The following is a 16,141-nucleotide window of genomic DNA, read 5'->3' on the forward strand; positions in this document are numbered from 1 at the left end:
CTATTGCCAATCCTCCTTTTTTCTCTCCAAAGCCTCAGTAGATAATTGTATGTCATAGTTGCACATCCTTCTAGTTGCTGTATGTAGGACGCAGCCTCAGCATGGCCAGAGAAGCGGTGCATCAGGGCGCGCCCGGATCCGAACCCAGGCCGCCAGCAGTGGAGCACGCGCACTTAACAGCTAAGCCACGGGGCTGGCCCTATCTTCTGATTTTCTTAATTTCTTTCTTTTTTCCTGCTTCCTTCCTTCTAAGCTTCTGCTAAAAAATTTTATTTCTATTATATTTTTAATCTTAAAAACTGTTTCTCAGTCTGAATATTCCTTTTTGAATAATATTGTTCTTGTTCCATGATGCAATATTTTCCTAAATTCTCTAAGAATATTAACTATATTGCTTTCAGTTTTTTTTTTTTTTTTTTTTTTTTGTGAGGAGATCAGCCCTGAGCTAACATCCGCCAATCCTCCTCTTTTTTTTTTTTTGCTGAGGAAGACGGCCCTGGGCTAACATCGGTGCCCATCTTCCTCCACTTTATATGGGACGCCGCCACAGCATGGCTTACCAAGCAGTGCGTCGGTGCGCGCCCGGGATCCGAACCAGCGAACCCCAGGCCGCCGCAGCGGAGCGCGCGCACTTAACCGCTTGCGCCACTGGGCCGGCCCCTGCTTTCAGTTTTTATTTGTATTATCTGTTTTCTTTGCATTCTGTTTTTTCTGTTTGTATGTATGAGTCTTCATCATTCAAGTTAGAAACTTTTCTCAAGTATTTTGGTGATCTTAACCATTGAGACATTCTTGACTTCCTATGTGATAGAGAGGCTCTTCAAGAAGTTCTGTGCATGGACACAGCTTTTCAGTTCTTGCCTTCACTGTTGACTGATTGGATTGGAATCAAGATGTTTTGTAAGATTCTCTCCCAATAAAATTACTTTTCAATTTTTTTACATTTCTAATTTTTTCCAATTAGAAAAATTGGGTAAGTGACAAACTTTGTTGTCAGAGGTGTGGGTGTCCTGGACCATAGAGAGGGAAAGGACGAGTCTAGGGCTTTGATCTTTCAGCATGTAAAGGTTCCTTAATCCCTTGGTTTTCAATAGAGTATCTCATCCCTGTCCTTTCCTATCCCTGGCATCTCCAAATCCTCTGGTCCCTGATTTAGTCTCTCCAAAATGTATGCTTCAGTCTTTTTCTTTCTTTTTTTTAAAATCCAGCTTTCTAAATTAACTAGTGTCTCCAAATTCTGAGCCTTTCTCAGTGCATGAATCTGTTCACTTTTTCTAGATACCCTTGCTCAGATTTAGCTTTTTCCACTTGGCTAAGTGAACCATCTGCTTTCCATCTGCCAAAGTTTGTTAACATCTTTTATCTTCTGTCACTTCCTCCACTGTTTTCTTAGCCTTATGGGTTCATATTATTTTATTCATTTATTTTCACGGACAAGAAACAAACTCTTGTGGGCGAAATCCACTGGATTCTCCTTAAATGGTCTTTTTGTGGATGGGGATCTTCTTTATTTCCCCAAGTAATAACTATAATGAAGGAAGCTAACATTTATTGAGTGTCTACTCTGTGACAGGCACTGTGCTCGGCATTACAAAAATTACCTCATTTAATTCTTATGACATCCTATAACAGTGCTATTATTATCCAGGATTTACAGTGAGGAAACTGAGGTTTACGGAATTTAAATGATTTGCTGAATAACAAATAAGTAGCAAATAGTATATCTGGGACTTTGCTCTTAGCTATTACTCAGCTGTGTATAATCGTCCATTAGTCAAAGCTTGACAAAGTCTATATAAACCACTCTAGGATCAATTGATCAGATGTTGGCAAAATGGTTTTATTGTGTTTTGTTTAGTTTTTAATGGCAACATTTTTTTCTACAACTCAGAGGGGACTAGGAGTGTTACTATCAGTATTTTTAATGTATTTATTAATGTACATTTTATATAACAAAATCCACCTATTTCAAGAATACAGTCAATAAATTTTAAATATGTTATCAAGTAAAACAATCCTCAGCACAAATCTATTTTAGAATATCTTTTTCTTATACTCATTTACAGTGCATCCCTATTTCGACCCCCAACTGTTAGGCAACCACTAATTTACTTTATGTCTCTACAAATTTGTCATTTCTGAACATTTCATGTATATAGAATCATATGATATACAGTCTCTTGTGTTTGACTTCTTTCACTTAGCCTAATGTTTTTGAGGTTCATCCATGATATAGCATATGCCAGTAGTTAATTAATTTTTATTGCTGGATAGCATTCAATTGTATGGATATATCACAATTAGTCTATTCATTCACAAGTTGATGGACATTTAATTTGTTTCCAAGTTGGGACTATTGTGAATAATGCTGCTCTGAATATTAGTATGTAATTTTTTTTGCTGGATTGTATAATAGTTTAAATTTAACTTTTTGAGAAACTGCTAAACTATTTTTCCAAAGTGGCTGCATTATTTAATACTATCAGTATTTTTAATGTATTGAAGTCTTGACATTTACTCTTCCTTCCCTTTATATTTCCTGGCTGAAGCCTCAAGTGGCCCAAAAAAGAGAGCCTCTCTCTAAAGAGTGACCCACACAATCTCTGCAGACTTTTTCTCTCCATTTCCAAATTTGCTCACATTCCGTTTTTCCAAAATTTCTTGCAGACCTTTATAACTTTTAACTTTAGATACACTATTTTAAATTGAATATGTATATTCAAGTACACAAGTCCTAAAAAACAGCTTCCTAATTTTTTACTTAACATATACCCATGTAACCACAGCACACTTCATGATATAGAATATGACCAGCACACAGGAACCTTGCTAATTATCCCACCTATCCCCAAGAGATAACCACTATTCTGGCTTCCATAATAATAGATTAGCTTTTAAAATTATTGATCTTTAGATAAAATAAATTGTTTTTATTCTATTTTTATAACATCTGTATTGAGATATAACGTACATACTATAAAATATACCCCTTTAAAATTATAATTCAGTGGTTTTTATTATAGTTACATAGTTGTGCAACCATCAGCACTATCTAATTTTAGAACATTTGTATCACCCCATTAAACCCCGTATCCATTAGCAGTCACTTCCCTTGCCCTCCCCATCTCGGCCTCTGGCAACCACTAATCTATTTCTGTGTCTGTGCATAAACCTATTCTGGACATTTCATATAATTGGAATCATACATTATGTGGTATTTTGTGACTGGCTTCTTTAACACAGCACGATGCTTACAAAATTCATCCATGTTGTGGTATGTATCAATACTTCACTCTTTTTTATTGTTGAATAAGATTCCATCATATGGATATACCACATTAGGCTATCCATTTATCAATTGATGGACATTTAGTTAGTTTCCACTTTTTGGCTATTATGACTATTACTTCTAGGAACACTGCTGTACATTTTTTTGTGTGGGCATATGTTTCCAATTCTCTTGGGTATATACCTAGGAGTGGAATTGTTGGGTCACGTAAGAACTTGATGTTTAATATTTTGAGAAACTATCAAACTGTTTTCCAAAGTGACTGCACCATTTTACAATCACACCAACAATATATGAGCATTCCAATTTCTCCACTTCCTCTCCAATGCTTATTATTATTTGTCTTTTTTTTAAGCTATTTTAATGGGTCTGAAGTGATATTTCACTGTGGTTTTACTTTTCATTTCCTTAATTACTAATGCTGTTAAGCATCTTTTCATGTGCTGATTGACCATTTTCTTATCTTAATTGGATAAATATCTTTTGAAATCTTTTCCCAATTTTAATTGGATTATCTGTCTTTTCACTGATGAGTTGAAAGATTTTTTTTATATATTCTTGATACAAGTCCCTTATCAGATATATGATTTGCAAATGTTTTTTCCCAATCTGTAGGTTGTCCTTTGACTTTTTTGATGGTATTCTCTGAAGCACAAGATTTTTAATTTTAATAAAGTCCAATTTCTCCAATATTCTGTGTGAATGTGTGTGTGTTTGATGTCCTAAGAAATCATTGCCTAAACCAAGGTCACAAAGATTTCCTCCTCTGCTTCCTTCCAGGAGTGTAGTAATTTTCACCTTTATGTTTAGGTCTATGATCCATTTGGAGTTAATTTTAGTATATGGTATGAGGTAGGAATCCAACTTTATTTTTTGCATGTAAATATCCATTTGTCCCTGCATTATTTATTGAAACACTATTCCTTCCCCATTTAATTGTCTTGGCATCATTGTTGAGAATCAATAGACCATAAATATAAAGGTTTATTTCTGGACCCTCAATTATATTCCACTGATCTATTTATCTATCCCTATGCTAGTATCATAGTGTCTTGAATATTGTGATATTGTAGTAAGTTTTAAAATCAGAAAGCGTATGTCCTTTGACTTTGTTGTTCTTTTTCAAGATTATTTTGGTTGTTGTGTGTCCCTTGTATTTCCACATGAATTTTAGGATCAGCTTGTCAATTGTGCAAAATTGGCATCTGGGATTTTCACAGGAATTGCTTTGAACCTGTAGATCAATTTAGGGAGTTTCACCACCTTAACAATTTAAGTCCTCCAATCCATGAATGTGTGATGCCTCTCCATTTACTTAAGTCTCTTTTAGTTTCTTTCAACAATGTTTTGTAATCTTCAATAAAAGTACACTGCTTTTATTAAATTTACTTCTATGTATTTTATTATTTTTTCATGCCTTTGTAAGTGGCTATTAATTATTCTCTTAATCTCATTTTCAGATTGTTCATTGCTAGTGTATAGAAATACAGCTGGTTTTTGTATATTGATTTTGTATCCTGCAACCTTGTTGCACTCATTTTTTAATTATAATAGTATTTTTTGTGAATTCCTTAGGATTCTCTAGAAACAAGATTTTGTCATTCAAGAATAGTGATGGCTTTACTTCTTTGCAATTGGGATCCATTTGTTTTTCTTGTCTAATTGCTGTAGAAAGAACCTCCAGTACAGTATTAAAGAGAAGTCGTGAGAGAGGCCATCTTTGCTTTGTTCCTGATGTTAGGAGGAAAGTATTCAGGCTTCCATCATTAAGTGTGGTGTAACCTGTGAGTTTTTCACAGGTACTCATTATTAGATTGAGGACATTCCCTTGTACTTCTAGTTTGTTGAATCTTTTTTATCATTTCAGTGCATTGGATTTTATCAAATATCTTTTCTGCCTCTATTTATATGATCCTGTGGTTTTGCCTTTTATCCCACTAATAAGGTGTCCAATAGCAGTCGATATTTGGATATTAAATGAACCTTGTATTCTTGGATAGAGCTCACTCAGTCATTGTGTATAATCCTTTGGATATATTGCTGGATTTCATGTGCTAGTATTTTGATGAGGATTTTTTGCATATACCTTCATAATAGATATTGTCTGTAGTTATTCTTTTCTTGTGATGCTTTTTCTGGTTTTGGTATCAGGGTAATATTGGTTTCAGTATTCAAACCTCTTCTATTTTTTGGAAGATTCTGTGAAGTGGTATTAATTCTTCAAATATTTGATAGAATTCATTAGTGAAGCCATCTGGGCCTAGACTTTTCATTGTGGTAAGATTATTATTTTTTTTCAATTAGCACCTCAATGTCTTTTCTTTTTATAAGTCTGTACAGATTTTCATTTCTTTCTGAGTCACTTTGGTTGTTTGTGTCTTCCTAGGAATTTGTCCATTTCATCTGGATAAATTAATGTTTGGTATAAAATTGTTAATGTAACCTATTTTATAACCTTTTATAACCCTTATAACCATTTTTATTTCAGTAGAAAGTAGTGATGCCTCCTGTTTTATTCCTGATTTTAATAATTTGAGTCTTATATCATTTTTTTGTCAGTCTAACTGAAGATTTGTCAATTTCATCCATCTTTTCAAAGAACCAAACTTTGGTTTAGCTTTTTGTTTCAATTATTTTGTTATTCTCTATTTTATTTTATTTTTTCTCAAGTTCTCATTATTTGCTTCCTTTTGCTTGCTTTGAGTTTACTTTGATCTTCTTTGGCTAGTTTTATAAGGTGGAAGTTTAGGCTATTTACTTGAAGTCTTTCTTCTTTTTTAGTATAGGTGTTTACAGGTATAAATTTCCCTCTGAACACTACTTTTGTTGCATCTTATAAAGTTATTTATATTGGGTGTTTATTTCCATTCTTCTCAAAATATTATTTAATTTCTCTTGGGATTTTTTCTTTGATAAAGAAGAGTAACCATTTTTAAATGGTTATTTATGGGTATGTTGAATTTTCACAATGTTTTGAATTTTCCAAATTTCATTCTGTTACTGATTTATAATTTTATTCCATTTTGATTAGAGAATATATTTAAGATTTCAATAATTTTAAGTTTATTAATGCTTGTTTTCTTTCTGGCTTCTTTTGCTCAACATTATCTTTGTGAGATTCATGTCTGTAGTTTATTTTCTTTGCTTTATAATGCTCCATAGTATGAATATACCACAAGTAATTATCTATTAAATTGATGAGTAATGATGAGTAAATTGTTTAGGTTGTTTGCATTATTTTTGCATTTTGTATGCATATTTTGATGCACACATGCATGCATTTTTGTTGTGTATATAGCTTGGAATAGAGTTACTGGGTTATAGGAATAGATATGTCATGTGTCTGTGTGTGTATATGTGCGAGTGTGTGTGTATTCAAGTTTAGCAGATACTGCCACTGTGTTTTTTCAAAGCGGTTGTGCCAATTTGTTTTCACACAAACAGCATATGAAAGATTTACATGCTCACATCCTCGCCAGCATTGTGTTCTCACTATTTTTAATTTTAGATATTTTGGAGGGTAAACAGGGCAATCTCAGGGTGGCTTTAATTTGCATGTCTCTGGTGGCTAATGAAGCTGAGCACCTTTTTATATGTCTCTTGGGCATTAGGATATCCTCTTTTATACGTGTCTATTCAAGGGCATTTTCGCCAATATTTTTTCTGATATTATCTATAATTTTTTAGGAATGTATGTATATTCAGAGTGTGAATATTTTGTCATGTGTACATTATGTATTGCACATATCTTCTAATTAAGGAAGTTTCCTCATATTTTTAGTTTGCTGTTTTTATCTTGATCTGGTGAAGAATTTTAACAAAATGCTTTCCTGCATCTTTTGAGATAATTATATGAATTTTCTCATTAATTTCTTAACTCATGTGTTTATTTTCTAGTATAAAACCAATCTTGCATTCCTGAAATAAAACTAAGGGTCTAGAGGTATCATACCTTTAAAATTTCACTAGATTTGATTTTTCTATTATTTTGTTTAGTATTTTGAGATCATTTTCACAAGAGAAATTGGCCCGTAATTTTCTTTCTTATAATATTTTTTTAAGTTTGGTTTTAGAGTCATGCTGTTCTCATAGAATGACTTAGAAGATGTTTCTTATTTTTCTATTCTTTCAACGAGTTTGTTTAAAATTGGTGTGTTTCTTTAACATATTTGGAAAATTTACCATGCAGCAATCTAGGCCTAAGGTTCCCTTTGTGTGTTGTTTTTTCTTTGTGAACTCAGTTTATAAATAGCTATAAGACTATTCAGGTTATTTATTTGTCAGTCAGTTTTGATAATGCTATGTTTTCAAGTTTATTGGTATATCATTGGTCGTAAGGCCCTGTTATTATCGTTTTAATGTTTCTAGATCCATGATGATATTCTCTTTTTCATTCTTGATTTTGATCATTGGTGATTTTTCTCTCTATTTTTCCTTTGATCAATATTTCTGGATTTTCCTAATCTTTCCAAATAACCAAATTTTGGCTTTTTAAACTTTTCTCTAATGTTAATATATTTCCTACTTCATTAATCTGATCTTATTTTTATTTCCTTTCCTGTACATTCTGCGGGTTTAATTTGCTCCTCTGTTCCTAACTTTTTGAAATTTATATCAAGATAATTGATCTTTTAGTCTTTGTTTTTTGTGAACATATGCATTTAAGGTTACAAATTTCCCTCTAAGCTGATCTACAGTTTCATACCAAAAGTTAGATATGCTGTATATGTATATATGATTTTAATTATTTTATTGAGGTCACATTGGTTTATAACATTGTGCAAATTTCAGGTGTACATTATTATGTTTCAGCTTCTGTATAGACTGCATCACGTTCACCACCAAAAGCCTAGTTTCCATCCATCACCGTAAATGTTCCCATTTACCCTTTTTGCTCTCCCCCCACCCACTTCCCCTCCGGTAACCACCAATCTGTTCTTCTCATCCATGTGTTTGCTTGTTTGTTTATCTTGTAGATATGAGTGAAATCACACTGTATTTGTCTTTCTCCATCTAACTTATTTCACTTAGCATAATACCCTCAAGGTCTATCCACGTTGTTGCAAAGGGCATGATTTGTCATTTTTTTCTGGCTGATTAGTATTCCATTGTATATATATATATACCACATCTTCTTTATCCATTCTTCTGTTGATGGGCACTTGGGTTGCTTCCAAGTCTTGACTATTGTGAATAACACTGCAACGAACATAAAGGTGCATATATCTTTACGAATTAGAGTTTTCAAGTTCTTTGGATAAATATCCAGAAGCAGAACAGCTAGATCCTATGGTATTTCTATTTTTAATTTTTTAAGAAATCTCCATACTGTTTTCCATAGTGGCTGTACCAGTTTGCTTTCCCACCAGCAGTGTAAGAGGGTTCCCTTTTCTCCACATCCTCCCCAACACTTGTTATTTCTTGTCTTGTTAATTACAGCCATTCTGAAGGAGTGAGGTGATATCTCATTGTAGTTTTGATTTGCATTTCCCTAATGATTAGTGATGTTGAACATCTTTTCATGGCCTGTTGGCTATCTGTATATCTTCTTTGGAAAAATGTCTCTTCATATCCCCTGTCCATTTTTTGATTGGGTTGTTCATTGTTCTGTTGTTGAGTTGTATGAGTTCTTTATGTATTTTGGAAATTAATGCCTTGTCAGATATATGATCTGCAAATATTTTCTCCCAGTTGGTGGGTTGTCTTTTCATTTTGTTGATGGTTTCCTTTGCCATGAAGAAGATTTTTAGTTTGATGTAGTCCCATTTTTTTATTTTTTCTTTTGTTACCCTTGCCTGAGGTGACGTGGTATTCAAAAAAATACAAAGACCAGTGTCAAAGAGCATGTTGCCTATGTTTTCTCAGGAGTTTTATGGTTTCAAGTCTTACGTTTAAGACTTTAATCCATTTTGAGTTAATTTTTGTGTATGGTGTAAGATATGGTCTACTTTCATTCTTTTGCGTATGGCTGTCCAATTTTTCCAACACCATTTATTGAAGAGAGTTTCCTTTCTCCACTGTATGTTCTTGGTTCCTTTGTTGAAGATTAGCTATCTGTAGATGTGTGTTTTTATTTCTGGGCTCTCAGTTCTGTTCCATTGATCTGTGTGTCTGTTTTTCTCTGAGTGCTATGCTGTTTTGATTACCGTAGCTTTGTAGTATATTTTGAAATCAGGGAGTGTGATACCTCCAGCTTTGTTCTTTTTTCTCAGGATTACTTTGGCTATTTGGGGTCTTTTGCTGTTCCATATAAATTTTAGGATTCTTTGTTCTGTTTCTGTGAAGAATATCTTTGGGATTCTGATTGGGATTGCATTGAATCTGTAGATTGCTTTAGATAATATGGACATTTTAACTCTGTTTATTCTTCCAATCCATGAGCTTAGAATATTTTTCCATTTATTTATGTCTTCTTCAATTTCTTTCAACAATATCTTGCAGTTTTCAGTGTATAGGTCTTTCACCTCCTTGGTTAAATTCTTTCCTCAATATTTTATTCTTTATGTTGTGATTGTAAATGGGATTGTATTCTTAATTTCTCTTTCTGCTAGTGCATTATTAGTATATAGAAATGTAACTGATTTCAATATGTTGATTTTGCACCCTCCAACTTTACTGTATTTGTTAATTATGTCTGATAGTTCTTTGGTGGATTCTTTAGGGTTTTCTATTTATAGAATCATGTCATTTGCAAATTACTTCTTCCTTTCCAATTTGGATGCTCTTTCTTTTTCTTGCCTAATTGCTCTGGCTGAAACTTCTAACACTATATTGAATAAGAGTGGCGAGAGTGGGTATCCTTGTTTTGTTCCTGTTCTCAGAGAAATGGCTTTTAGTTTTTCATCATTGAGTATGATGTTGGCTATGGGTTTGTTATATATGGCTTTTATTACCATGTGGTGCTTTCCTTCTATACCCATTTTATGGAGAGTTTTTATCATAAATGGATGTTGGATCTTGTCAAATGCTTTCTCTGAGTTTATGGAGACAATCGTGATTTTTATTCTTCATTTTGTTAATGTGGTGTATCACATTGATTGATTTGTGGATGTTGAACCATCCCTGGTATAAATCCCACTTGATCGTTGTGTATGATCTTTTTGTGTATGATCGTTGTGTATGATCTTTTTAATGTGTTATTGTATTTGATTTGCTAATATTTTGTTGACGATTTTGCATCTATGTTCATCAGTGATATTGACTTGTAATTTTCCTTTTTTGTGTTGTCCTTGTCTAGCTTTGGTATCAGGGTAATGTTGGCCAGATATTCAATATTTTTAATTCAGTTCAAAATATTTTATAATTTCCACTGTGATTACTAGTTAGTTTCATGTGTTATTTGGAAGTGCATTGCTTGATTTCTAAACATTTGTTGATTTTTTCAGCTAGGTTTAAAAAAATTGATTTTTAACTTGTTATCGTTATCTTCTAAGCAAGTATGTGTGTATGATTTAAATACTTTGATATTTATTGAGACTAGTTTTATGGCCCAGCATATGTTAAATTTTTATATATATCCCTTGTACATTTGAAAAGAAAGTACATTCTTAGTTATTTGAAACAGAGTTTTATAGATAAGGTCAAGTTTGTTATTCCTTTTGTTAAAATCTTATATGTCTCTACTGATTCTGTGTCTTTTTGTTTTAATAGTTACAAAAATTGAAATTTTAAAATTTTCAACAATCATTTTGGAGTGGTCTGCTTCTCTTTTTTGCTTTGTCAATTTTTTCTTTATATATTTTGAGGTTATTTCATTAATTGTAAAAAATTTAAGACTGTTATATATTTCTGTGAGTTGATCCTTTATCATTATTAAAAAGTATATTCTTCCCCTTTAATAATATTTCTTTATTGTTGAGAGAAATTTTGAGAAAATAGTTGCAAGTCATATATCTGATAAACATATCAGAAGATATAAAGAACTTTCAAAACCTGAAAATATACAAACCCATTAAGAAGGACAAGAAATTTGAATATACACTCCCTTATTTAATTTTTGTGGTAAAAGATGCATAACATAAAACTTAACCATTTTAACTCTTTTTCTTTTTTGTTTTTCTTCTTTTTGTGAGGAAGATCAGCCCTGTGCTAACATCTGCCAATCCTCCTCTTTTTGCTAAGGAAGACTGGCCCTGGGCTAACATCCCTGCCCATCTTCCTCCACTTTATGTGCGATGCCACCACAGCACGGCCTGACAAGCGGTGTGTAAGTGCGAGCCTGGGATCTGAACCCCAGGCTGTCAGCAGCGGAGCACACACACTTAACCGCTACGCCGCGGGGCCAGCCCATTTAACTCTTTTGAGTATGCAATTCAGTAGCACTAAGTACTTTCACATTGTTGTGTAACCATCACCACTATACATTTCCAGAACTTTTCTATCAACACAAACTGAAACTTTGTGCCCATTAAACCAATATCCCTTTTATTTTTAAAGGATGCCATGATAAACATTTACTTTTGTTGTTTAAATCTAGGACTCTATAGCTGCATCTACAGACCTTTTTTTGTCAAACTCAAATTATGATTAGATTTCCTTAAAGATAATTTCCAGATCTTCACAATTGACTGAAATAGTTTTTATCACCCTTTCTAAATATGTGCAAACTTAAAACAAGGGATAAACTAATTTGGTTATAACCGTAAAGCCAAAAAATCATAAATTGAAATAAAAATAACTATAAAACCAATGCAATTCAAATCAAACCATTAACTTAAATAAATTTGAACATTGTTAATTCCAATAATTACAAATTTAATACGATACTGACAACTATGAAACAAATTATTTGGAGGAAGATAACCCCAGATTACCAAGATATGGTATAAAGACTCCATGCTCAACTTTAACAGCTATGGGTGTTTGCTTCACTTGGCTTTGCTTAGAGCAATATTTCTAAAACTTAGCAGCCCACCAAACTCAAGTGGGGAGCTTGCAAAGACTCTAATGACTGGACCTCACCCCAGAGGTTCTGTGGAATTGCTCTGGGATGTGGCCTGAGTATTGCAATGTCTTAAACCCCCACAGGTGAACCCCTAATGTCAGTCACGCTGTCCAGCCGGGGTTAGGACCTGTGGGCTTACGTGAATACATTGTTTACATGTCAACTCTATTATTTTCTCACTAGACTTTAATTAAGGTCAGATGACTTGGAACTAACAGTCGAGTAAATCAGATATAACACAGAACTGAGCATTTCATGGCAGAACTGGTATACAAATAACCGAAAATGTGCCTATATTAATTATTTTTTAAAATTGTTCATCAAAAGTAAAACACAAGAAAAATTTTTTGAAGAGAAATTATCTGTCTCCAAGAATATGTCTGAGGACAAATAAAGGTCTACAAATTCTCATTTGAACAGTGTCTTATAATTACTCAGCCTTATGTAAGAATGAAATACAACCTCATTGGTTTTCAACCATGGCTACATACATTAAAATTATCTGATAAGTTTTATTTTGTTTTGTGTTATTATTATTATTTTTATTGAGTGGTAATTGACATTGTTTTGTTTTTTAAAACCTGTCCCATGTCCCACCTGAGAGGAACTCTATCCCTGGAAATGAGAGGAAAACATCAATACCTTTACAAGCTTTCCAGGTGATTCTTGTGTGCAGCAGTGCTGAGAATCATTGGAACAGTCTATGATTTGCAAAATACAGAAACCAAATTAGAAATTTTAAGAAAAATGTAAACACAGTTCTTTTCCTTTATATAATTTTTAAATAAATTGCAAAGAAAATCTAACTTTTATAAGCATAAGAAAATATAAATGCACTTTCATATTTAAATATTATTCATATTTGTTTTAAAATCAAAGAAACTAGAAGTTGGTAACTACATTTCACTTATCCAGTACTGTCTTCTTAGCATGGGGCAAAGTTGACTAGAATCCTATTTAAAAGATTCTTTTTTTTAGGAGACAGAAATGGCAAAAAGATTGACAAATTATAAAAGATAAGAAGATTTCTATAGAGTTAAAATGTGATGCAATGAAGTGGAAAGAAAATAACAATGTGCATTGTAAGATTTTGAATAAAGTGATCTGCAAATTACCTAGAAAGTTCAGAAGAAAGAATGGGATAATTTTAGTGACATTTTATTCAGTAGCTATTTCCTGCAGTATTCTTAGTAACAACTTCACATATTCTATAGATACATGACTGGGGAAAGATAATGTCAAAATGTCCATAAATATGTGAGGAATTCTGATTTAATTTTATGAAGGCTTTGAGTAAAATCACATTGAAAAATTTACCTGTTCTTGTTTGAAGTCTAAGACATCTGGCATTGCATCTGAAATTTTTTGTACAAAGGAATTTTTCTTTTTTTTTTGCAGAAAACATTATATGTCTCTAATACGGATGAGCTCTTTCATTCCATAACACGTATTTATTACCTACTAGCAGTTGCTATATGCCAGACTCTGTTCTAAGCATTTTGCATGTATTAACTCAGCTAATAATAGAACACAAGCTGCTCCTGTAATGCAATGAGTGCATAGCTATCTAATCTCTGTGATACCCAAGAAGCCTTCCTGGAGAAGGTGGTGAGTGAGCTAAGTCTTAAAGCATAGATAAGGCCCAATCAAGCAAAGAAGCACTGGAGAGAAAGTCTAAATAGAAAGAATAGCATTTGCAATTGTGTGGATGCACAAGACAGCCCGACTTGTTCATTGAACTACAAATAATTTTTTATATTTGGAGCATTGGGTACGTGGAAGATTGGTAGGAGGAGAGGATGGAAAAATTCAAGAATCATATCATGAAGAACATATATATCATGCTGATGAGGTTGGGCTCTCCAGAAAGTGAAGGGAGGATGTTGAACAATTTTAAGCATGGCAATAACATAGTCAGAATATAGTACTTTAGAATGAGTAGTGTGGTGGTCATTCTGGTTAGTGTGGAGAATGGATTAGGAGGGAAAAGGTTGGAGTCAGGGAGTTAAGAGACTATTGCAATAGTCAAGGCAGGAGATGATAGTCTGGGCTTAAAGCAGTGGGGAGTGAATGGAGGAGGATGATAAAGTTGATGGCTATAAATAGGTAAAATAGGTAGGAAACGGTAATCAATTTTGTGATGAAGGAATATGATAATTTTATGTGTCAGCCTGGCTTGGCCGAGGTGCCCAGATATTTGGTCAAACATTATTCTACGTATTTCTGTGAAGGCATTTTTCAGATGAGATTAACATTTAAATCTATAGACTTGGAGTAAAGCAGATTATTCTCCATAATGTGGGTGAACCTCATTCAACCAGTTGAAGGCCTTAATAGACTGATTTCCCCAGAAGAAGAGGGAATTTTGCCAGCAGAAGGCTTTTGGACTTGAGTTGCAACCCTTTGCTGGGTCTCCAGCCTGCTGGCTCAACCTGCGGATTTTGGATTTCCCAAGACCCCACAATTACGTGACCCACTTCCTTAAAATAAATTTCTTTATGTATTATACATCTTGTTTGTTCTGTTTCTCTGGAGAACCCTGACTAATACATAGGGAAGGTGAAAAGGAAGAGTCTAGGATTATTCCTGCATTGGATGGTTGGTGGAGCCATTCACAGACATTGGAAACACAGAAGGAGAGATGACTTAGGAGGATATAAAGAATTCAATTCAGACATGTTTAATACGAGGTACCTTAATATGAAGGCAGATACAAATGGAGAGGATCAGTAGATACTTTTATGAGGCTGAAAGTCAAGCAAGAAGTCTGGGCTAGATATTTCACTGTGGGCGGAGGGGTCTTCTGTAGTTGAAAAAACCAGCTTCAGGAAAACAACAGCAGCAATAACATAGAGACATAAAGCAAGAATAGAAGTCAGGGACAAGAGGACGAGAAGACTGACAGGAAACTTCTAGGGCAGAAAAAAAGCTAGGGCAGAGTGGTATCACAGAAGTGAAGAGAAGAGAGAATTTTAAGAAAGGATGAGTCAAGTGCTATTGAACCATATAATTTTGAAATGAGGAGGAAATCAGTGACCTTAGGAAGAAGTTGTCTAGAGCTATAAACTTAAGATTAGAAAAAGCCAAATAGCACTTATTTCAATATTTTTCAGAAAAGCAAATCATATTTTTAGCCACCACACAACCATATTTGTAATGAAATTAGGAGACAAAATTTCATTTGCCATACTTATATAGATTTGATCTGTAGAACAACTCTGAGGCTGAGAGAGTTCAGGAAACTTGCCAACCTTCCCCTTGGCAAGCGGCTGATCCAGAATTTGAACTTGGATGTCTGTGTTCAATAAGAGGGTCACAGTAATACATTGTCTTCCAGAACTGTAAAAGCAAGACAAGAACTGATAAATAACAACAGCTGAAAAGGGGGAGAGGAAGGGGTAGAGGAAAAGAGACAAAGGGAAAAAAAGAGAAAAACTTGTACTTGTTTACAGGAGAAGAAAAAATATGGGGCCTATTCGACTGGAGGAGAAAGAGCTTTATAGTTGGCAACATCTGAAGACGAGGACAGAAGGATTCCATAACGGTCGGCGTTAGAGAACATATTTTTCAAAATTTAACAACATAGAACATACATCAATCAATTATCTTTTGAAAATATATAAATCATTTGTTCGACAGAATGGATGCTCTTTTACTTATTAATATTCAGAACACAGAGTAATAAATTGAAAGTAACATCTTAAGAGTACACAAATTTTGATATAAAAGGACTGTATGAGACCAAATAATTGATGCCAAAACAACCTTCTAATTCTATTTTCCTAGGGAAGAATATTGTTTGTGAGCTACTTATAATGGAAAAAAGTGTATTTATAATATTCGAAATATCACTCCAGAACTAGCACCTTATCTTAATGCTTACTTTACATACTACCTAATTTTGAAAT

Source organism: Diceros bicornis, chromosome 1 (genome assembly GCF_020826845.1).
Source record: "Diceros bicornis minor isolate mBicDic1 chromosome 1, mDicBic1.mat.cur, whole genome shotgun sequence".
Taxonomy (NCBI): domain Eukaryota; kingdom Metazoa; phylum Chordata; class Mammalia; order Perissodactyla; family Rhinocerotidae; genus Diceros; species Diceros bicornis.